Source organism: Schistocerca cancellata, chromosome 5, assembly GCF_023864275.1.
Source record: "Schistocerca cancellata isolate TAMUIC-IGC-003103 chromosome 5, iqSchCanc2.1, whole genome shotgun sequence".
Lineage (NCBI taxonomy): Eukaryota > Metazoa > Arthropoda > Insecta > Orthoptera > Acrididae > Schistocerca > Schistocerca cancellata.
This window is the reverse complement of record NC_064630.1, coordinates 646,259,878-646,283,088: the sequence shown is the minus strand read 5'-3', so window position 1 is coordinate 646,283,088 and position 23,211 is coordinate 646,259,878. Positions and strand designations below refer to the sequence as shown.

At 45.4% G+C, this 23,211-nt stretch overlaps 1 non-coding gene and 1 pseudogene across 1 annotated transcript; both read left to right on the top strand.

The window, feature by feature from the left end:
- The first annotated feature begins 4,757 nt into the window (after positions 1-4,757).
- Trnat-ugu (transfer RNA threonine (anticodon UGU)) lies at positions 4,758-4,831 on the top strand. Its single transcript has one exon. It is a non-coding gene; the product is annotated as a tRNA-Thr (tRNA).
- Positions 4,832-15,615: 10,784 nt separating this feature from the next.
- Positions 15,616-15,733, top strand: LOC126189851 (5S ribosomal RNA; annotated as a pseudogene).
- Positions 15,734-23,211: the final 7,478 nt, after the last annotated feature.

Sequence of the window (23,211 nt, the reverse complement as noted above, 5' to 3'; positions counted from 1 at the left end):
AACATTAAGCAGATCATTCCAGAGCGTGCAGCAACCACGTCGGATACCCCCATCTGGCGTGCTTCGTGATCAGAAACACGACACGTGTGAGGACGGGTTAAGGTGGCTTGCGGAGTATAGCTTTAGAAAATAAAGACGCTTTACAGTGGAGTGCGTCGTTCAGTGGGCGAGCCGGTATGAATGGAGACGGGCGCCTCGGCGACTGTCGGCTGTGCACGCAGCGGCCGCCCGGTGTGGGCTGTGCTCTGCGCTGCGCTGGTTCGGCGCGTGATTTATGCCGCCAAATTGAAGACGCGGCCGCGCGCCGCACGACTTATGCAAATGGACTCCCCGCCGGGTCGCAGGTCGCGAACCCCGGACCATCGCCCGCGGAAGAAAGTTGCCGCGCGCTCTGGGAACGGACGAAACCTACGTGCCGGGAAGGCCTGCGGACAGTCCAAAACGTCACACCGCGGTCTACAGTTGGTCCACATAGCCAGATCAAGTACTCTTCATCTCTAGAGCAATGCATACAAATAACGCTAGAAAAAACGTTTCAAGTATCTTAAGATGCACTGACCTATGCGCCTTGCGGCTAACCCGTGTGTCTACCCTTTCCTTATATGCAAGAAGAGACGTGCGTCTAGGTACGTGCCACTTTCTCAGCACGTCTGTGTGCGATATTTTATTCACACCTAAGATGAATTTCCACCTGTGCGACTTTCCGTGCGCAGTGGGTAGATTCGGCCGTTGCACGAAGAGTCACGGGGGTGCATGCAACGGTGCAGAGTCACGCACGCCTCTGACTTCAGTTGTCTCCCCAATCCAGACGGGGAGACACGTACAACAGCCGTGCGCGATTCAACATTTGTTTTATTAATTCTCATTGTTAACCCATTAGCTGGCATCATTACCATTTGGGGATTTACCTTTGTAACGGAAATTTAGTATTTGTAATTATGTTTGGCATCAATTGTTGTTACTTTGCATTGTTCTCTAGCCCTTTGTCAAACTTGTGAATTTTCTGTTGGTCAGTTGCTGTTAAAAGAGTGATATATACAGGATTATTTGTGTGAAAATGTAAAGTTTTCAGATTTCCAACAGTTGAACATTTTTAGAACAGCTTCAACTACATTACTATGTAAATAAATTACAACGCCTGTATACTGACATGTTCTGTAATGGTTTAGAAGAGGTTTATATTGTTTTCCCTCAGCCATTGCATTTAGTATGGGAAACGTCAACTGAACCCTTTACACCATCAGTCATTTCACAAAAGAAACCACCACGTGTCGACAAGTTGGAAAATTTGTGGTTAGGTCTTACGGAACCAAACTGCTGAGGTCATTGGTCCCTAAGCTTACTCACTACTTAATTTAACTTGAATTAACCTACGCGAAGGACAACACACACACCCATGCCCGGGGGAGGACTCGAACCTTCGACGGGGGCAGCAGCGCGGACCGTGACAAGTCGCCCTAGACCGCGCGGCGTCGACAAGTAACAAATAGCATACAGACGTCAAAACAGAAGATATTGACTGCTTACAGCGCCACATCTCTACATGGTGGTGAAAAGTGGAGTGATTACTTTTTTTAGCGTACTTCGCAAGCGCACCGATTTATGAGCATACCTACTACGTTTCAGCGTCTTGCGATGTAATCAGCCCGTATTGCGACACTCAGAACACCTGACATATTTAGGTGGATATCGTACACTGGGAGCTGAATTAATTTGCTGAACTGACTATTTACTGTGGCTGTCAATATGTGGGAAGTTACAATATTAACGCTGCTCTCTTTTGAATAAAACACTGAACTGACTATTTACTGTGGCTGTCAATAGGTGGGAAGTTACAATATTAACGCTGCTCTCTTTTGAATAAAACACTAGGCAGTGCAGACACGGATGTGTTCTTAATGCATGACAAATGAATCACTAACGTATTTATACTGTAACTCAGTGTCCGATACTGGTTGGGAAATTTTTTTAATATTTTCTAGTTATAGCGTTCGAAAAATCTAAGGCTTATGCTTTGCATCTGAAATATATTGCAGTAACATGTATGAGAAACGGATCGTTTCGTTCCGGAAACTAGACAAAAAAATGGTTCAAATGGCTCTGAGCACTATGGGACTTAACATCAATGGTCATCAGTCCCCTAGAACTTAGAACTACTTAAACCTAACTAACCTAAGGACATCACACACATTCATGCCCGAGGCAGGATTCGAACCTGCGACCGAAGCAGTCGCGCGGTTCCGGACTGAGCGCCTAGAACCGCTAGACCACCGCGGCCGGCGGAAACTAGACAGGCTGCGGTTTTAATACCCCCGTGAGACATGAAACCCTTTGACCAGTGAACGACGGCGTAATCAAACAGTTTTATGTTGTAGGTAGTCGCAGTTGAATTAATCCGTATCTGACAAATAAAGCGGTTCCAGCTATATTTGAACTTTTTTTGGGTTATCCGTCTTCGGCCACGAATTCCTCTCCTGTGCCATCCTTTTCACCTCATAGAAGCACTTGCAACCTAAGTCCTCAATTATTTGCTGGATGTATTGCAATCTCTGTCTCCTCTACAGTTTTTGCCCTCTACAGCTCCCTCTAGTACCATGGAAATCATTGCCTCATGTCTTAACAGATGTCCTATCACCCTGGCCCTTCTCCTTATCAGTGTTTTCCACATACTCCTTTCCTCTACAATTCTGCGCAGAATTTCCTCGTTCCTTACCTTATCAGTCCCCCTAAGTTTCAATATTCGTCTGTAGCACCACATCTCACATGCTTTCATTTTCTTCTGTTCCTGTTTACACACAGCCCATGTTTCAGTACCATACAATGCTGTTCTCCAGACGTACATTCTCAGCACTTTCTTCCTCAGCTTAAGGGTGATATTTGATACGAGTAGACTTCTCTTGGCTAGAAATGCCCTTTTTGCCATTGCTAGTCTGCTTTTGATGTCCTCCTTGCTCCGTCCGTCATTGGTTATTTTACTGTCTAAGGAGCAGAATTCCTTAATTTCATCTACTTCGTGACCATGAATCCTGATGTTAAGTTTCTCGCTGTTCTCATTTCTGCTACTTCTCATTACTTTTGCCTTTTTTCGATTTACTCTCAATCCATATTCTGTACTCATTAGAATGTATATGAACCATTATGAGAGTTGATACCTCGACGGTTTAAAACTCAAAACATATAGGAAAGCGGTGGGCAGTATCCCTCCAATGCTAGTAGCTGGGACTTTTTCTTATTTTTCCATTTCGTCGTAGGTTGATTCTGTTTAAACATGTCACTTTTTTCAACCAGGGAATTTGATTCGTCCTACTTTTTGCTGGTAATATCATTTTATTTAGGGCAGGTTGTCTTCCCATCCTCCCCAACTTATAAGTTTAATAAATAAAAAGCACCTGTTTGCTTTTGTTCTACAATATTACTTTTATTGTTAGCCGGTTTTCGGCTTACAAGGCCATCTTCAGACATTTACTGAGTATTATCACCAAAGAAGTTAAATGTTAGCACACAACATTGGAAGAGAAGTAACACATCTAGACTGAAGTAGAAACCTACAGTAAGTAACATCTTTGCAATGAAAAAGTAAAAACTGAACAGTGCATAAATAACAATGGAGTAGACAGGAAAACCTTTAGCACAAAATAGGAACAGCATGACTACATAACAGTTTCTATTAATAAACAAAACTAATGAAATAAAATAAAATTAGTATGAGACAAGGCTGCATCAGGGGGTATGAAACATGGAGAGTGATACACAACCAATTAAAAGAAGAGACAGTTACCAATGTAAATACAGAATACATAAGGAACTTAAGCAATATCAATAAGGTAAACAGAAATTAATAAATGCAGGAAAATGGAGTTGTTTGAGGTTCAAATTCAAATGGCTCTGAGCACTATGGGACTCAACTGCTGTGGTCATCAGTCCCCTAGAACTTAGACCTACTTAAACCTAACTAACCTAAGGACATCACACACACCCATGCCCGAAGCAGGATTCGAACCTACGACCGTAGCAGCAGCGCGGCTCTGGACTGGAGCGCCTAGAACCGCACAGCCACCGCGGCCGGCAGTTGTTTGAGGGAACCTACAGTTTGAGAGTGTGGTGGTACTGCATTTTAACATTAACATTATAATCAAAGCAGTGACTGTGTACCAGTTTTCATTAAATAAATGAGCAAAGTAAAATATGAACAGTATTTGATGAGACAACTACAAGGGGTGTTAAACATGGACAGTAATACAAGTACCAGTTAACAGTAAGCCTTAACTATTGAAACTACAGTCTATGTGGAATACAAAGACAACTTCAACAAACAAAACAACTTAATTAATACAGGAAAATGGGAATATGTAGGAAGAGGGAGTGTGGGCAGTAATGAACAACAAAGATGATTATATGAAGTTTAGGAGAGGGGAAGTGTTGAGCTGTGTCTTGTCATTTAGGATGAGATCTGGACTGTGAGCAAGATTCATTCCAGGGAAAAGCTGCACGGTCATTAACAGTAACTGTTCTTTCGAGAACAAGTTACTGTCTTCCTATTTATAGTTAAAGGCTACCAGCCTTTGACCTTCGTCTATGCGAATGCGCACAGGTTGCCCAAACTCTTAAGGGAATCGCCAAAGCGTGCACGAGTAATGAGTGGGTGGACAAATGTCTATAAGGTACAATACATATGTAGAATTGTGGACAGTTGGGAATGTGAGTCTCACGGGAAGCGTGCAAGGGATAAGTCCCTACAGTCGCGCTATTCATCTGTGTCCTCGGTGGCTCAGATGGATAGAGCGTCTGCCATGTAAGCAGGAGATCCCGGGTTCGAGTCCCGGTCGGGGCACACGTTTTCAGCTGTCCACATCGAGGTATATCAACAACACCTGTCGGCAGCTGAGGTTTTCAGTTAGTCATCACTTATTCCAGGGAAAAGCTGCACGGTCATCAACAGTAACTGTTCTTTCGAGAACAAGTTACTGTCTTCGTATATGTGAGCAAGATGTTTGTTAACTTCCAGGGCTTCCAGCAGGTTGAGTTTATGGCGTTTGTTTGCTAAGTGAAGTACATGGGACACTGGCTGGTAGTTGTTACCGTCACTCAGTACATTCTCAGCAAATGCAGAGTCTGAATTCTGCAACCTCCAATTGCGTTCATGTTCAGCCAGCATAGTTGGTATGCAGGAAAGCAAACAGGTGCTTTTTGTGGTGTCACCGCCAGACACCACACTTGCTAGGTGGTAGCCTTTAAATCGGCCGCGATCCGTTAGTATACGTCGGACCCGCGTGTCGCGACTATCAGTGATTGCAGACCGAGCGCCGCCACACGGCAGGTCTAGAGAGACTTCCTAGCACTCGCCCCAGTTGTACAGCCGACTTTGCTAGCGATGGTTCACTGACAAATTACGCTCTCATTTGCCGAGACGATAGTTAGCATAGCCTTCAGCTACGTCATTTGCTACGACCTAGCAAGGCGCCATTACCAGTTACTATTGATGCTGTAAAACACTGTACCGTCAAGAGCGATGTTCACCAATTATGGATTAAAGTTAAGTATTCCAGCAGCTACGTACTTTTTTTACTAGTCTCAATTCCCTTAACTGTTCCAGACCTCACGCCAGCCTGCGTGAGCTAAAACGCGTGCCTTTCGGGTTCCTGTCCTAGTGGGTTGACTGTCTTGCCAATCCACAACACTTTTCATTTATTATGATGTTGTTCTACCAAGAACCGACGGAAGGTTCTGTTAATATAAGTTTAATATTTTAGCGAAGTGTATTTTCATATTGGTTGTCATACGGATTATATTATTAGGATTTGTGATGATGATGAGGATGATGATGTTTGGTTTGTGGGGCGCTCAACGGCGTGGTTATCAGCGCCCGTACAATTACCCAATCTTTGCTCAGTCCAATTTCGCCACTTTTCCGGATGAATTAGGATTCGTGTCCGTTTTGGTATCGTAATGTCAACTGTATGTTTTGTATCTTGTTCAGACGCACACCTGAGAATGTCACGTTCCTATAAATAAAGGTTCATGCAGCTGGAAGCGGTTTATTTGTTTAATATAGGCGCCATGATCAGTAGGGAACGCGGATAAAGTCTCTCCTTTCCCACACAGGGTTCATCTCGGGAGTATGGAGGTGACGTCAGCGATCATGCTATGGCAAGACAAGCTCGGCGATGTGGCTGCGATGGAAGGGGAAACGGTCCGTCATAATTGGGTCGTCAGCGGCGGCTAACAGCTTAATAGCAGGTGTGCCGAGGGATACAAGGCGGTTGCAATGTCAGGGTGCCGCGGCCCTGACCTCACGCCGATTACGAATTCTTTTAACGTGCCACGAGCTGCCACGTACGCTTGCTTCTTAACTCTGCAACAGGTCGCCAACCTGCAAAAGAAACGGTAAGCATCCAAATGCTGTGTTGGAAATGAAATGCATCTGAGCTCTTCGGATGTTATGCGCCTGTATTACAGTGATTAAAAAATATCGCCAAGAGGATAACTGAGTTGCTAGCAATTGCACACAACTACACTCGTACAGTGAAATAGAGGATAACAATCGGTTAGGGTGTGCTCGCCGTGGAAAGCAGCCGTAATGCGCTTGAAACCTCTGCTTCGGCGCGATGGCCCACACCTGTAACAAATGACAAATGGCCCTTGATGTCCTCGAGATTGGCCCCATGTCAGACTATGACACCACCATACGATCATCATGAAGTAATCTACATATTTAGAAACTCAGTGCAGTGACGTTCAAGCACAAGCAACAAAATATTGTATGTATTGTATGTTAACCGGGAACCTAGAAACGACGGAGAGGCTCCGTCCCCGCCGCAGCCGCAGTGGTCCACAACCCCACGACGACTACGGCAGTCCACTTCACCCCTCCGCCGTCCCACGCCGAACCCAGGGTTATTGTGCGGTTCGGCCCCCGGTGGACCCCCCAGGGAACGTCTCACACCAGACGAGTGTAACCCCTATGTTTGCGTGGTAGAGTAATGGTGGTGTACGCGTACGTGGAGAATTTGTTTGCACAGCAATCGCCGACATAGTGTAACTGAGGCGGAGTAAGGGGAACCAGCCCGCATTCACCGGGGCAGATGGAAAACCGCCTAAAAACCATCCACAGATTGGCCGGCTCACCGGACCTCGACACAATTCTGCCGGGCGGATTCGTGCCGGGAAAAAGGAGCTCCTTCCCGCCCCGGAAAGCCGTGCGTTAGACCGCACGGCTAATCGGGTGGGCTGTAACAAAATACACTACTGGCCATTAAAATTGCTAAACCAAGAAGAAATGCAGATGATGAACGGGTATTCATTGGACAAATATATGATACTAGAACTGACATGTGATTACATTTTCACGCAGTTTGGGTGCATAGATCCTGAGAAATCAGTACCCACAACAACCACCTCTGGCCGTAATAACGGCCTTGATACGCCTGGGCATTCAGTCAAAGACAGCTTGGATGGCGTGTACAGGTACAGCTGCCCATGCAGCTTCAACACGATGCCACAGTTCATCAAGAGTAGTGACTGGTGTATTGTGACGAGCCTGTTGCTCGGCCACCATTGACCAGACGTTTTCAATTGGTAAGAGATCTGCAGAATGTGCTGGCCACGGCAGCAGTCGAACATTATCTGTATCTAGAAAAGCCCGTACAGGACCTGCAACATGTGGTCGTACATTATCCTGCTGAAAATGTAGGGTTTGTCAGGGATCGAATGAAGGGTAGAGCCACGGGTCGTAACACTTCTGAAATGTAACGTCCACTGTTCAAAGTGCCGTCAATGCGAACAAGAGGTGACCGAGACGTGTAACCAATGGCACCCCATACCATCACGCCGGGTGATACGCCAGTATGGCGGTGACGAATACATGCTTCCAATGTACGTTAACCGCGATGTCGCCAAACACCGATGCGACCATCATGATGCTGTAAACAGAACCTGGATTCATCCGAAAAAATGACGTTTGGCCATTCACGCACCCAGGTTCGTCGTTGAGTACACCATCGCAGGCGCTCCTGTCTGTGATGCAGCGTCAAGGGTAACCGCAGCCATGGTCTCCGAGCTGATAGTCCATGCTGCTGCAAACGTCGTCCAACTGTTCGTGCAGATGGTTGTTGTCTTGCAAACGTCCCTATCCGTTGACTCAGCGATCGAGACGTGGCTGCACGATCCGTCACAGCCATGCGGATAAGATGCCTGTCTTCTCGACTGCTAGTGATACGAGGCCGTTGGGATCCAGCACGGAGTTCCGTATTACCTTCCTGAACTGACCGATTCCATATTGTACTAACAGTCATTGGATCTCGACCAACGCGAATAGCAATGTCGCGATAAGATAAACCGCAATCGCGATAGGCTACAATCCGACCTTTATCAAAGTCGGAAACGTGATGGTACGCATTTCTCCTCCGTACACGAGGCACCACATCAACGTTTCACCAGGCAACGCTGGTCAACTGCTGTTTGTGCATAAGAAATCGGTTGGAAACTTTCCTCATGTCAGCACGTTGTAGGTGTCACCACTGGCGCCAACCTTGTATGAATGCTCTACATCTACATCGATTACATACTCCGCAATGCACCACACGGAGGGTACCTCTTACCACAACTAGCATCTTCTGTCCCTGTTCCACTCCCAAACATAATGAGGGAAAAATGACTGCCTAAATGCCTCTGTACGAGCCCTACTCTCTCTTATCTTATCTTTGTGGTCTTTCCCCGAAATGTAAGTTGGCGGCAGTAAAATTGTACTGCATTCAGCCTCAAATGCTGGTTCTCTAAATTTCTTCAGTAGCGATTCACGAAAAGAACGCCTCCTTTCCTCTAGAGACTCCCACCCGAGTTCCTGAAGCATTTCCGTAACTCTCGAGTGATGATTAAACCTACTAGTAACAAATCTAGCACCCCGCCTCTGAATTGCTTCTATGTCCTCCCTCGATCCGACCTGATAGGGATCCCAAACGCTGGAGTAGTACTCAAGAATAGGTCGTATTAGCTCTGAAAAGCTAATCATTTGCGTATCACAGCGTCTTCTTCCTGTCGGTTAAATTTCGCGTCTTTAAGACGTCATCTTCGTGGTGTAGCAATTTTAATGGTCAGTAGTGTATTAGACGCAGCCTAAAAGAGCACAGCTCTCGCTTTGGAGCGCTGTAGGTGGCAGTCACGTGACGTTCCAACGCTGACCTAAGTCATGCAAGTATCTTGGTGTGCATGTGCATCTCAGAATGCATGACAAATGAATGAATAACATATCATAGCCATTTAACACAGCGTAAGAAAGGTGATCGGAAAAGATCCTCCTACAAAGTCCAAACTAACAGGGACCAGAGATGAGTTATTCGTCTGGTTAATGATAACTGGTATCAACCCTCTGATAGGAAATGCTGCCGACAATGAATGCACGTACATCCATTTTTTTTAACCACGTAAAATTTTTAATTGACTTCATGATGTCCGAAGTGTCTGTTTTTGTTATACGTATATCTGTGCGAAGCGTTGTAGAGGATTTTGTCACATCTAAAGTTCGTATCTATTTGGTGAAGCCGGTAACATATACGAGGACTATTCATTTATTAAGGTCTAGGGGATTTCCTGTTTGAGTCACCAGTCTTCTGACTCGTCTAATATGGCTCACCACGAGTTCGTCTCCTCAGTCAACCTTGCAACCTACGTCCCCAACTATTTGCTGGCTGTATCCCTAGCTCCGTCTTCCTCTACAGCTTTTATCCTCTACACCTGTCTCTCGTACCATAGAAGTTATTCCGGATGCCTTAACATATGTCTTATCATTCTGTCCCTTCTTCTTGTCAGTGTTTTTACCGATTCCGTGGAGAACCTCCGCATTTAACAGTAGAATTCCCATCGCACTCTTAATGTTTCCCCGAAAGTTGTTTTGACCCTCTTATATGCTGAGTCAGTCTTTCCGACAATCATTTTTTTCGATTTCTTCAGGTTTTTCATGCAGCCATTTCGCCTTCGCTTCCCTGCACTTTCTACGTATTTCATTCCTGAGTGAATTGTATTTTTGTATTCTTGAATTTCCCTGAAAATTTCTTTAGTTCCTCCCCTCATCGATCAAATGAAGTACTTTTCTGTAACTCATGGTTTCTTCGCAGTTACGTTCCTTGCACCCGTGGTCTAGTAGTAGGCTTTGATTAGTAATCAAAACGTCCTCGGGATATATCCAGCAAATAACTGAGGACATGTGTTGCAATTTCTACGCTAAGATGAAAAGAGTAATCTGTGGCGGGCCGCATCAAATCGCTCAAAAGACTTGGAGAAAAAGCTCTAATCGATCGCGAAATGGAATCCACATCGAAAATCCGTTTAATCATCGGTCAGATGTATTGGACAGTGTCTCTAGCATGCACATCGATGGCGTCAAGTCGCCCTTTTCAGTTCTGATCAAACAGTGACCACGTAAAGATGCCTAGAAAGTGTATCCCGACATAACGTACCTTTCATGCATTTCCCTCTTCGTGACAATTCTCAGCTGCACGCTACAGGGGAAATGAAGAAGCTCCTGGAGTGTTTTGATGGAAAGTGGTTACTCACCATACAGCCCTGAGTTGCCTCTCTCTGAATTTCATCCCTACCCACATGAACTGCTGGCTATGAAGACAACATTCCGGCACAGACGACGAGCTGGAGACCTGCGTAGAGAATTGGCGGAAACCACGAGCAGCTGTCTTCTAAGAAGACGGTACTGGAAAGCTGGTGCAACTGTACGAGAAATGTCTAAGTGGGGATGGCGACTATACAGAGAAGTAGCTGAAAAATGTAGATAACTGTTGCAAGTAAACCTTTTTTGATTTTCAGCGAGGTTTCCATTTCGCGACAGATCAGACCTTAATAAACACAGAGCCCTCATATACAAGCGAACTTTGACGAAATAAACTATTGTACAACCGTCTCAACCATTTTCTGAGCAAACATTGTGAAGGGAACGTCATGCAACGGACATCTGATGTCGAATATCTCAGAGTAGCAAATAAAGATGCACGTCTTCAACGGGAAAAAGAGTACATTGACTGCACACTAGCTGACTAGAGGCCTCTACTTACGGTCCGATGAGTAGCGATTTTTCTTCCTTTCAAGTGATACAAGGCGTAGAGTTTGCCGAAAGACCAGTGAGGTATGATCCACGCAGTGTATGGAGGATGTAACTCAGGCTGGAAGTTGTTCCGTGATTTTCTAGGAGCATTCTTCCTGCCATGACTTTTGTCCACTTAAGTCACTGAACATGAGCGAGAAGGTTCATTTCAACATTCTCAGTCATTCCATGTTGCCTTTCCTTCTCCATCTTCGTGAGTACACTGTAGACACTCCCATATTTCAAGATGATAACAGCCGTGTTCACAGATCCGCACACAGATGTTTCTTCCTTGAGGAGCACTAGTACCGTACCGCCCCTCGCCCGGTGCACTTGTACAAAGACGGAAGTGAGGTGCTCATCGTGAAATAAAAAATATACTAGGCTTTCAGAGTGAATACAATTAGTGTCGCACTTTATCAGCTATGGCAGACCTCAACGTGATACTAGGCCTGTGGGATACAACAGCCTGGGGAATAGATTGATGTCTGACAACTAGTTTCAAGAGGATACTGAAGACCATCCACGAGAAAGAAACTACTTAAGTGATAGCGAATAAAGGCCGGTGGGTCACCAAAGGGTATTGGGACGGAAAACGATGGAGCCATGGATGTTAGTTCCAAGGAATTTCACTTGAGTCACGAGAACATTGCATTTTTGACACTCACCCACATCTAAATATAATCCTATAATCTAGGTTTCTCATTCATCTGATACTTTCCACGAAGACTTCCAGAAATCCCATTCGCCACAGCAGGAAGACTGCAGCACACAAGTTCTGATGAATCAGATTCCTCATTTTATTGGTAACTGCACTCGCTATCACGTGATGCAGGAACTCCACAGGCAAGCTTTACTAATGAATATCTTGAATACGGTTCAAAAATGGCTCTGAGCACTATGGGAATTAACATCTATGGTCATCAGTCCCCTAGAACTTAGAACTACTTAAACCTAACTAACCTAAGGACATCACACAACGCCCAGTCATCACGAGGCAGATAAAATCCCTGACCCCGCCGGGAATCGAACCCGGGAATCGGGGCGCGGGAAGCGAGAACGCTACCGCACGACCACGAGTTGCGGACCTATCTTGAATAAGGCTTTGTCTTGTGGCAAATCAGTAAATCCGATTCAGGCTCGAAATATTTTCTAGAGAGTCCCGAAATTTATAGCCGATGATGGCTGGGTGGCTCAGAGGGAAAATACCAGACGATGGATCCAGAGGATTCAGATTTGATGCCCAGTAAATATTAGAATTTTTATCTTACTTCTTTTGCCTCTGGCGGTATTCGTTACGACCAAAATATTAAAAATTCCGAGCTGCACCGCGGTTCTGAACGAACCTTAATCTATACTTCCCCCATAACCGACTGGGTAAGACGATTCAAAGGTCGGAGGAAATCATCAATGTACCATCTCTAATAGGATCAAGTCTAGTAAAATATACCATAAATTCTGTTGTATTGCCTGAAAGCAAGCGATCAATTCGAACATGGCATTTTCGTACAGTAAACTGAAGTCCGGAGGTGGATTGCTTCTTCACTCAGCGTAATGTGACGAGAGTATGTAACTGATTAATGGGTGCTTTCGCGTGTGCAGTAAGTTTGTAGATTCCATTTTTCTGTTCGGTATTTCCATGGTCGACCCAACTGTGTTCTTCTAATGCTGCGTAGGTATCACATGTATTCGTTGCCATTACACCAACCACACTGTGAAATTAGAGTTGCTCCACGACAGAAAGAAGGTCAGTTTGTCCGTAATGTCATGTGTCTTTTTTATCGCACTGGAGACCTAAATTTCCACAGCAATCATCAGTGCGTTATAAGTATTCATGTAAACTCAACGTAGTATGACGTCACACTTTCCAGTGCAACTCACGCATGCATAAGCATTAGCTTGTAGCTGCCTGAGTTACACTGAAATGTGTGTCGTTATAATTGCGTTCAAGTCTACATGACTGCTTATAACGCACTGTCAGTTGAAATCTAGACCTGCAATGCAATAAAAAAAAGAGAGATGACATTACGACCGATGGTGACCTTTCTGTCCTCCCGGCGCCCACTCCGCCCTTTGATGCTCATTTGGTTTCCGGAGCCAGCATTGTTATTTTGTGAAAGGTACATTCTCTTGACGTGTTCCACGTCTAATGGATGGCACGGCCGCGAGATGATGATAAACTGAGTGGCTGATCCCGAACCTATGAAAACTTCGATTTATTAGATTGTCAGAGATCTTTATGTCGACAGTTCCTTTAATTACGCTGTCCAATAATCTTGTGAATATCCGTGTCTGGTGGATGACTGAAATAAATTAGACGATTCTGCAAATGAAATTAGTAATTGGGGGGGGGGGGTCGGGAGAGAGGTGGAGGGGAGAGGAGCGGAGGGGAGGGAGAGAGAGAGAGAGAGAGAGAGAGAGAGAGAGAGAGAGAGAATCTAGAATCTATGGCGGTATAGGGCGTAGTACTCTAGAATGGCACCAAAGATATTGCAAATATTATCCGTCGAATATACGGCGCATTTCCAATAACATTACTGAGATAGGTTTCGAGTGGGGGCTAAAACAGTGGTCGTCAAAATTTTTGCTCGAGAGACAATACTAACATTGTAAGGCGGCATCTTGGGCTGCATATGTACCGATCTTATTATTAATTGGAAACCTACGTAGATGAGTAAATTATGAGCCTCCAATACACTAGTAAGGGCTCGATACGGTGTTGCCGACCTCAGGAGCAAATCGTTGGGAAGTCGGCATCATTCGGAACACTTACTGTTGACTGTGCTATGCTTCAGGTTGCTGTCACCCTTAGCGATCCCAAATTTGCGCCACAGTAATTACCTGAGACAGTGTTGCGTTGTGTGTGCCGATGATTAATTCATTAATAATAGTAACTGTACTCATATTTAAATAGTTGAAGCTGCACCTTCACTGTCGCCTATCGGGACCGGCTGACCGCCGAGTCATCCTCTGCTAATGGTGGCATTTGACACGGTATGGAGGGACGAGGATTAGCACTCTGCTCTCCCGGCGGTTGGCAGCTTTCTTGACCTTGAAGCCGCTACTTCTCACTGTAGTACCTCCCCTGTTGGCATCACGAGGCTGTGTGCATCCTGTAATACACTCCTGGAAATGGAAAAAAGAACACATTGACACCGGTGTGTCAGACCCACCATACTTGCTCCGGACACTGCGAGAGGGCTGTACAAGCAATGATCACACGCACGGCACAGCGGACACACCAGGAACCGCGGTGTTGGCCGTCGAATGGCGCTAGCTGCGCAGCATTTGTGCACCGCCGCCGTCAGTGTCAGCCAGTTTGCCGCGGCATACGGAGTTCCATCGCAGTCTTTAACACTGGTAGCATGCCGCGACAGCGTGGACGTGAACCGTATGTGCAGTTGACGGACTTTGAGCGAGGGCGTATAGTGGGCATGCGGGAGGCCGGGTGGACGTACCGCCGAATTGCTCAACACGTGGGGCGTGAGGTCTCCACAGTACGCCAAGACCGTAGGATCCTACGCAGTGCCGTAGGGGACCGCACCGCCACTTCCCAGCAAATTAGGGACACTGTTGCTCCTGGGGTAACGGCGAGGACCATTCGCAACCGTCTCCATGAAGCTGGGCTACGGTCCCGCACACCGTTAGGCCGTCTTCCGCTCACGCCCCAACATCGTGCAGCCCGCCTCCAGTGGTGTCGCAACAGGCGTGAATGGAGGGACGAATGGAGACGTGTCGTCTTCAGCGATGAGAGTCGCTTCTGCCTTGGTGCCAATGATGGTCGTATGCGTGTTTGGCGCCGTGCAGGTGAGCGCCACAATCAGGACTGCATACGACCGAGGCACACAGGGCCAACACCCGGCATCATGGTGTGGGGAGCGATCTCCTACACTGGCCGTACACCACTGGTGATCGTCGAGGGGACACTGAATAGTGCACGGTACATCCAAACCGTCATCGAACCCATCGTTCTACCATTCCTAGACCGGCAAGGGAACTTGCTGTTCCAACAGGACAATGCACGTCCGCATGTATCCCGTGCCACCCAACGTGCTCTAGAAGGTGTAAGTCAACTACCCTGGCCAGCAAGATCTCCGGATCTGTCCCCCATTGAGCATGTTTGGGATTGGATGAAGCGTCGTCTCACGCGGTCTGTACGTCCAGCACGAACGCTGGTCCAACTGAGGCGCCAGGTGGAAATGGCATGGCAAGCCGTTCCACAGGACTACATCCAGCATCTCTACGATCGTCTCCATGGGAGAATAGCAGCCTGCATTGCTGCGAAAGGTGGATATACACTGTACTAGTGCCGACATTGTGCATGCTCTGTTGCCTGTGTCTATGTGCCTGTGGTTCTGTCAGTGTGACCATGTGATGTATCTGACCCCAGGAATGTGTCAATAAAGTTTCCCCTTCCTGGGACAATGAATTCACGGTGTTCTTATTTCAATTTCCATGAGTGTAGTCCTCCTACTCCTTAGTCCCCCCGCTCCCCCCCTCAATAAAAAGTCTGTAGCAATACTGGGAATGCCAACGGCCTTGCCGCAGTGGTAACACCGATTCCCGTCAGATCACCGAAGTTAAGCGCTGTCGGGCTGGGCTAGCACTTGGATGGGTGACCATCCGGTCTGCCGAGCGCTGTTGGCAAGCGGGGTGCACTCAGTCCTTATGAGGCAAACTGAGGAGCTACTTGATTGAAAAGTAGCGGCTCCGATCTCGGAAACTGACATACGGCCGGGAGAGTGGTGTGCTGACCACATGCCCCTCCGTATCCGCATCCAGTGACGCCTGTGGGCTGACGATGACAGGGCGGCCGGTCGGTATTTTTGGACCTTCATAGCCTGTACGTGAGGAATACTGGGAATGGAATCCGAGTCCTCCGCAAACCAACCAGGCAGGCTAACAACTTTTGCCCCGTCTTCTTTCTTTCGATCCGTTCCTTCATCGTTATATTGTAAGTAGGCTGTTTAGGTTTTCTTATTGGCAACGTTACGTAGCGCTCTGTATGAAAATCGCTGCCTGTGCTGTGTGCAGTCTGTGGCTAGTTTGCATTGTTGTCTGCCATTGTAGTGTTGGGCAGCGGCAGCTGGATGTGAACAGCGCGTAGCATTGCGCAGTTGGAGGTGAGCCGCCAGCAGTGGTGGATGTGGGGAGAGAGATGGCGGAGTTTGGAAATTTGTAAGATTGGATGTCATGAACATGTATATTATGGTTTTTCAACACTATTAAGGTAAATACATTGTTTGTTCTCTATCAAAATCTTTCATTTGCTAACTATGCCTATCGGTAGTTAGTGCCTTCCGTAGTTTGAATCTTTTATTTAGCTGGCAGTAGTGGCGCTCGCTGTATTGCAGTAGTTCGAGTAACGAAGATTTTTGGTGAGGTAAGTGATTTGTGAAAGGTACAGGTTAATGTTAGTCAGGGCCATTCCTTTGTAGGGATTTCTGAAAGTCAGATTGCGTTGCGCTAAAAAATATTGTGTGTCAGTTTAAGCACAGTCGTATATAATTGTTCTAAGGGGACGTTTCAATATTGCCAGTAGTTTCTGTGCTGATGTCGCACAATATTTTTCACTTTCTCTCGGTGAGAATTTCACTCAAGGTTTTTTTTATTACAGACAGTGGCTAGCCACTGGCCGGAGACTTTGAGCTACTGTGCCGCCAAACACTCAGCTGCGGAGCGACTCTACCTGGTGGTCAGAAACAGTCTGAGAAGCTTGTAAGGGTATTGCAGGGTAGGTTGTGCTGAGAAATAATTGTTATGAAAAAATTTCGATGCGTTGCTCCGTTTCCGAGTTAATTAGCATTGAAGTTAGCCAATCAGGTCTTTGCGTGCGCAAATTCAAGCGGCCTACCAGAGACAGTGCCGCCGAACGTATTCGTTTCGTTGCCTAAAACCGAACTACAGAGTGATATGAAAATTGGACATAGGACGGTTCTGATGATAGGACCCGCCCCGAGATCGATTGACTCTAATTGTATCTGACTGGCCGCTTGAATTTTCGGCAGTAATGGCCTGACTGAATTACTCCAATGCTAATTAACTCGGAAAAGATGCAACGCATAGAGTTTTTTCTTAACAATTATTTCTCAGTGTAAGCTACCCTGCAACAGCCGTAAACCCTTTTAAACTGTTTCTGAACATCCTATATTTAAATTTTATCTGTCCATCCTTTTAACTGGAGATTTGTAGGACATCGGCCTTTCACCTGCGTAATAAATTGAAACACCTGCAGCCGTCCTTGTGATGATATTTATTATTTGGCTAACAGTTTCGGTACACCATCTTCAGGCATTATCTGACGCTGAATACACGATTCAGGAGACACAACAACGTTGTTACAGATAATCTGCGAAAGCCAGTTCATAGATGCTGGCCGCTGATGATTCGCGTATACGATTGGAGTTAATCCTCTTAGCGTCAATTAAGGCCTGCAGATGATGTGGTAGCGATATAGTAAATAACACCCTTATGGACGGCTATAGGTGTCCCACTGTTTAAGTGGCTTATGCAATATGAAACACCATCACAGATCTTTACTAAATGTTTTGAACGTCATTTTTCTTCTACTTATTGCGTTGTATTACAACAGCCTTAATTAATTTAATGTTCTTTTAGTATAAATAAGTACCTCATTTGAAGATGACCGTCTGTGTAATGAGTATTTACGAAGCCATGTTATTCCCGTGCCAAAAATTTATATCATAGCAACTTCTCGGTACAAGTCACGCACGCCCGTGAGTTGTCAGAGCTGAAATAAAAACAATAAAACATTCCCCCACCCCCTCTGATATTCTCTAACCGCGCAATGGCCGCTCTATTTACCCCTCTTACCCAGAGAAAAGCGTCAAACTTTACTTAGCTCGCGGCCGAATTCACCGACTTTAATTAAAATGAAGCCCATCTCTCTCAGTATTTTTGTTTCTTACTGACTACCGCACTCTTTTAAGCTCTAAATGTTAGTTGACGCTTTCGAATTCGGCTGTTAATTGCTAGCTGCATATTATTATAAAATGCTGTTGAGAACCGCGGGTCGGCCGCTGTGGCCAAGCGGTTCTAGGCGCCTCAGTCCGGAACCGCACGACTGCTACGGTCGCAGGTACGAATCCTGCTTCGGGCATGGATGTGTGTGATGTCCTTAGGTTAGTTAGGTTTAAGTAGTTCTAAGTTCTAGGGGACTGATGACCTTAGATGTTAAGTCCCATAGTGCTCAGAGCCATTTGAACCATTTGAGAACCGCGGGTCGCACGAACATTTTATTTAGGCCGCAGACTGACGACTCATGAGTTAAGCTCCGCTGTTCACGACGCGTATACAAAGACTTATCCTCCTCTTTCAGATCGAGTACCTCTGACAGAGATATATTAAACCTGCACGACTGGATTCAGCGTCTTGCTAGTCGATGACACTGCCTACTGCACGCTGGGGACCTCGGCTGCGATGATAGTATTTTATTTAGCTCGAGTAAATAAGCAGTTGTAAAATGTTTCTAATGTTATCATGTAGCGCACTCCTTCACGACGATGTTGACGCCATTCCATCAGCAGCGGCTGGTCTCGGGCTGGCACTGACACGAAGGCGGCACCGGCGACAGTCCCTAGCTGTGACACGCCGCCGTCCCAGATAACGGCGCACGTACACGTTGTGGCGGCAACATCCGCACTCCCACGCATAGTCGCCCCCTATCTCCAGATAAGATATTCGAGCTGCTAAGAATCAGGACTGCCTTCCCGTACAGTCTGTCACACCCCTCCAGTGGCCTCCCCATGTAAGTTTTCTAAGCTTGGCCAGTGAATTCTCCGTTGGGCGAAACATTGTCATTAGCAAATAACCTTGGAAGCCGAAACTGGACCATATAAAGTAAAACAAGTAAAACATAGTACTGTCTACAGTAACAGTTATCCACACTATGTGATCAGAAGTATCTGGACATTAACAAGCGGTGTGTTCATCTTTCGTCTTTTTGCCTTTTTGCTGAGTTGTCTGAAAGTCTGGGGAGGAATGACAGCCCATTATTCCTCAGGAGCCGAAACCACAGAAGGTAATGATGTTGGACGCTTGGACATCGAGCGAAGTCGTCTTTTCCACTCATTCCAGGGGTGTTCAATTGTGATCAGACTGGGACTCTACGGTATGTTATTGTCCACAAGCGATTGCCTCACAAGTGCTGCTATATGACAGGGTGCATTGGCATGTTGAAACGAACACTAGTCATCTCCTAAGTTTCCTCATATGCAGGACACAGTGCTATAAAACATGATTCTCTCCCGAAACAGACCAATTTTTAATCGCAATAAAGGAACCGCGCTCTAAGCATGAAAAACGAACCCATATTGTAACACCGCATCTTCAAACGTTTTACAATTTAGTAGTGGGACAAAGTTCGTTGTGGTGCATTTTGTTAGTGTGGGTTCCCTACATCAGGGGCAGCTATGCACACAGAGGTAAACCTATTGTTCTGTTAAGTGCTTTTCCATGTCACTGCACTTAACCTATTGCTCCATCGTCCCCTCCCCCCCCCCCCCTTTCGCTGCTACAGGTACACTTTCAGGTCTGAGTTATTGGAATAGGCCGTCACTCAGTACTATCAATCTGATTTACCACAGAGCCAGAATCTGAAATGTCGGTTGAGTAAAATATAAACATGTATAACACAAAGGACATTTTTGTGTTTGTGACATAATTACACTGGTTCACCGAGAATCTCCATCGATTTCAGTTACAAAGCCAACCATAAGTTCTACTGTCCAGCTGTCGTCTTTAACAACCCATGTGACTATTGCAGGTATAAAAGAAAGAGACGAATAGGAGAGAATGAAACAAGTAAGTAATCCTAATAAAAATGGCTCCAGAAGCCAATGGTTTTTTCCGCTACTACGTATTATGACTGCGTAAGTTAGCAACTGAACTTATAACAGAGACCCCAAGGATGCAAACAGCAGATATGCTTGGGGACGAACACTTTACAACAAATCTTCCACATGATCACTGTTCATGTGGAGACAGGCCTCAGCAGGTGTCCTCATCGACGCTCGTACACATTCATAAATCCCTTGTGTGTTCCGGTTGGAATACACCAATGCTTTTAAATACCTCCATAAAAAAACCATGCAATGGGTTCTACTCGTTGGAACTGAGAGGCCTTGTTAATGCGTAGCCATGATCGATACACTACTGCAAATGACTTACGTGAATGCAGCCTGGTGACATCATCGACAATCGCCGACAGATCCAGCAGTAGTCAAACGTTGTTTTCCAGTACTTATTATCCACAATGATGGGAAAATCAAACGAGAATAGTTTACATTTTGCAATTATGCCTCACTTGTGACAGATGAGAGAGAGAGAGAGAGAGAGAGAGAGAGAGAGAGAGAGAGAGAGAGAGAGAGCAATGGACCACACTTAAAGCAAGAAAACGATTATATGCAGAACTTTTTGACTTTTCCCCGGCGAAATGGTCAGTGGAATACTACTGGAATTTAACGTAATAGATATGAAATTTGCTGGTGAAGTGTAATGCTTAAAGCGAATTATATATGAAAAAAGGAAAAAGGTTACAATTGGGAACGTTTTCCATATTTTATTTTCTTGTTTTATTAATTTTTCAGTTTCCCAATTTTGTCCACTGGTTCAAAAATTTAAACAGATTTCATACTTAATTAAATGTAGCCTTGGAACATGTCATGAGGTTCCGAACTTACACATGAAGTTACTGGAAACAATGAAATATGAACTGATTAGCTTTATTACCTTAAGCAATCATTATATGTATATTTGCGTAAAAAAGATGCTGCTTTAACTGGAGGAGGAGGAAATTAGTGTTTAGTATCTCGTCAAAAACGAGGTCATTAGAGGCGGAGCGCAAGCTCGCCTTGTGTTAAGGACGGAGAAGGAAACCAGCCGTGCCCTTTCAAAGGAACCATCCCGGCATTTGCCTTAAGCGAAATCACGGAAAACCTAAGTCACGATGACTGGACGCGGGTTTGAACCGTCGTCCTCCCGAATATGAGTCCATTGTGTTAACCGCTGCGCTACCTCGCTCGGTTTTTATTTGGGGACGACGAATGTAAACAAAAGAACAGAGAATAGTGTGTGTGTGTGTGTGTGTGTGTGTGTGTGTGTGAGAGAGAGAGAGAGAGAGAGAGAGAGAGAGTGTGTGTGTGGGTGTGTGGGTGTGAAATATAGGCGATTACGACTGATAGAACACAATTACGAATAGTGGAATTGGAAAGGACAGGTTGTAACATGTCTAACCGATAAATGGAATTCTGTAAAATAAAACTGAGGCACGAAAACCTAGTTAAAAATAAAACCATGTCCACCGAGAAATTGCTACTATTTTATCAGTATGTCATCAACCACCTCATAGTTAGTAGCTCTGCCGTGTAATAAGTTCCTCTCGTAATACGTTACGAGTACTTCACACTGTGGGAAAGTAATTAAATTACACGTAACATTCCGTCACAGAAAGCTCCAGTCCTCATAAGCAGAGTTTGCAGTGAACACAGAAACATAATGCCAGCACCGCTGTTCAGAGTTGGTACCACCGCTTCACTTTGGTGTATCGAGTGCAAGGAAGCCCACTTAACTGTTGGCATTCTGGCCAGTTGTTGGGGTGGAAGCAACGGTCAACAGTATTAATCACACACCTCTCTGACGCACTTCCCAGCCGAGAGACCATGGAAGCTTCGTAGCAAAGGTATCGTATGGAAGCCGCCGTGTATTGTTACTGCTGGACATAGTTACATGGCATTGCCGCCGTGCTCGGAAGAAACGATATGTTGTTAGTAAATCCTATTGCTCTCAAAACCACATATTCAGGTCTCCAGACAACACGATACTGGTATCACATTAAATTGTGATGTCAACGCCTGCGGAACTCTACGCACACAAGGTTCTCGTTTCATGGCTGAATCACATTTACTTAGAGTAATTACAAATAAGGGATCTCAACCTGACACCTGTATCTCTTACAACCAATATGACGTAGTCGTTTTACTTTAGTTAGCTCCAGCTACACATTCAGATATTTTACAACTTTTACTGTTGATCGCCAATCATGTAAGCAGAACGATAATGAGTAGCCAATAGATAATATTTATTGGTGTTGAATGTTAAAAAGGAGTTTCTGCCAAAATGTTGTTCTTCAGGACATTTTCCTCCATTTCGTTTCATTTTTCTCTCGTTAAGAATCTCCTGTTTTATTGTAGTATCGGCTGCAAACAGCCTCGCAGTGCTTTAGATGCCTTCCATCGAATCTTGTATTCTGGGTGATTCAGCTGCCACTACCTATGGGTTTTGTGCAACCCGCAACACCTTCAAAAACCACCACAAGGTTTTCATATTCTTTCGCTCGCTATGAGCAAAACTATTGGTCCTCCAGATAAAATGAATAGCACCTTCTTGTAGGAAATTTTATGTAGTTAAATTTTGTACAGGGATACGTTTTTGCTGGAGGCCACAGTTCCCAATAAAATGCATCGGAAGGACCCTTTGGAAAGATTTATTGAATAAATCGAAAACTATGGCTCTAGCGAAGATGTATCCCAGTGCAAAATTTAACTGCATTATATCTGGTACACAAAGGTGCTGTCCATTTTTTTTTCTGTATGACTTATGGTTTGTGCATAGCAAGCGAGTGAATATCAAAATCTTGCACGTGGTATTTGAAGGCGTTGTGAGTTGCATAAAACCCATAGGTGCAATGGCAGCTAATCACCCCACATACTTCATGACAGTAAATGCCCTATACCTCTCACAAGGGGTACACCCAAGGTCACTTTTACATCTCACTGTTTTGCCTCGTTAAGAGTGCTGTCAAACTGCCAACGACTGTGCTCATTCCGCAACGAATAGTGCATATTATCTTGGTTTCTTTGTTCGACATATTGCTCAAAGTGCTAAAAAAAAAGGCTCTGAGCACTATGGGACTTAACTACCGAGGTCATCAGTCCCCTAGAACTTAGCACTACTTAAACCTAACTAACCTAAGGACGTCATACACATCCATGGCCGAGGCAAGATTCGAAACTGCGACCGAAGCGGGCGCGCGGTTCCAGACTGTAGCGCCTAGAACCGCTCGGCCACCCCGGCCGGCCTCAAAGTGCTGCCCAAATATTTGCTTC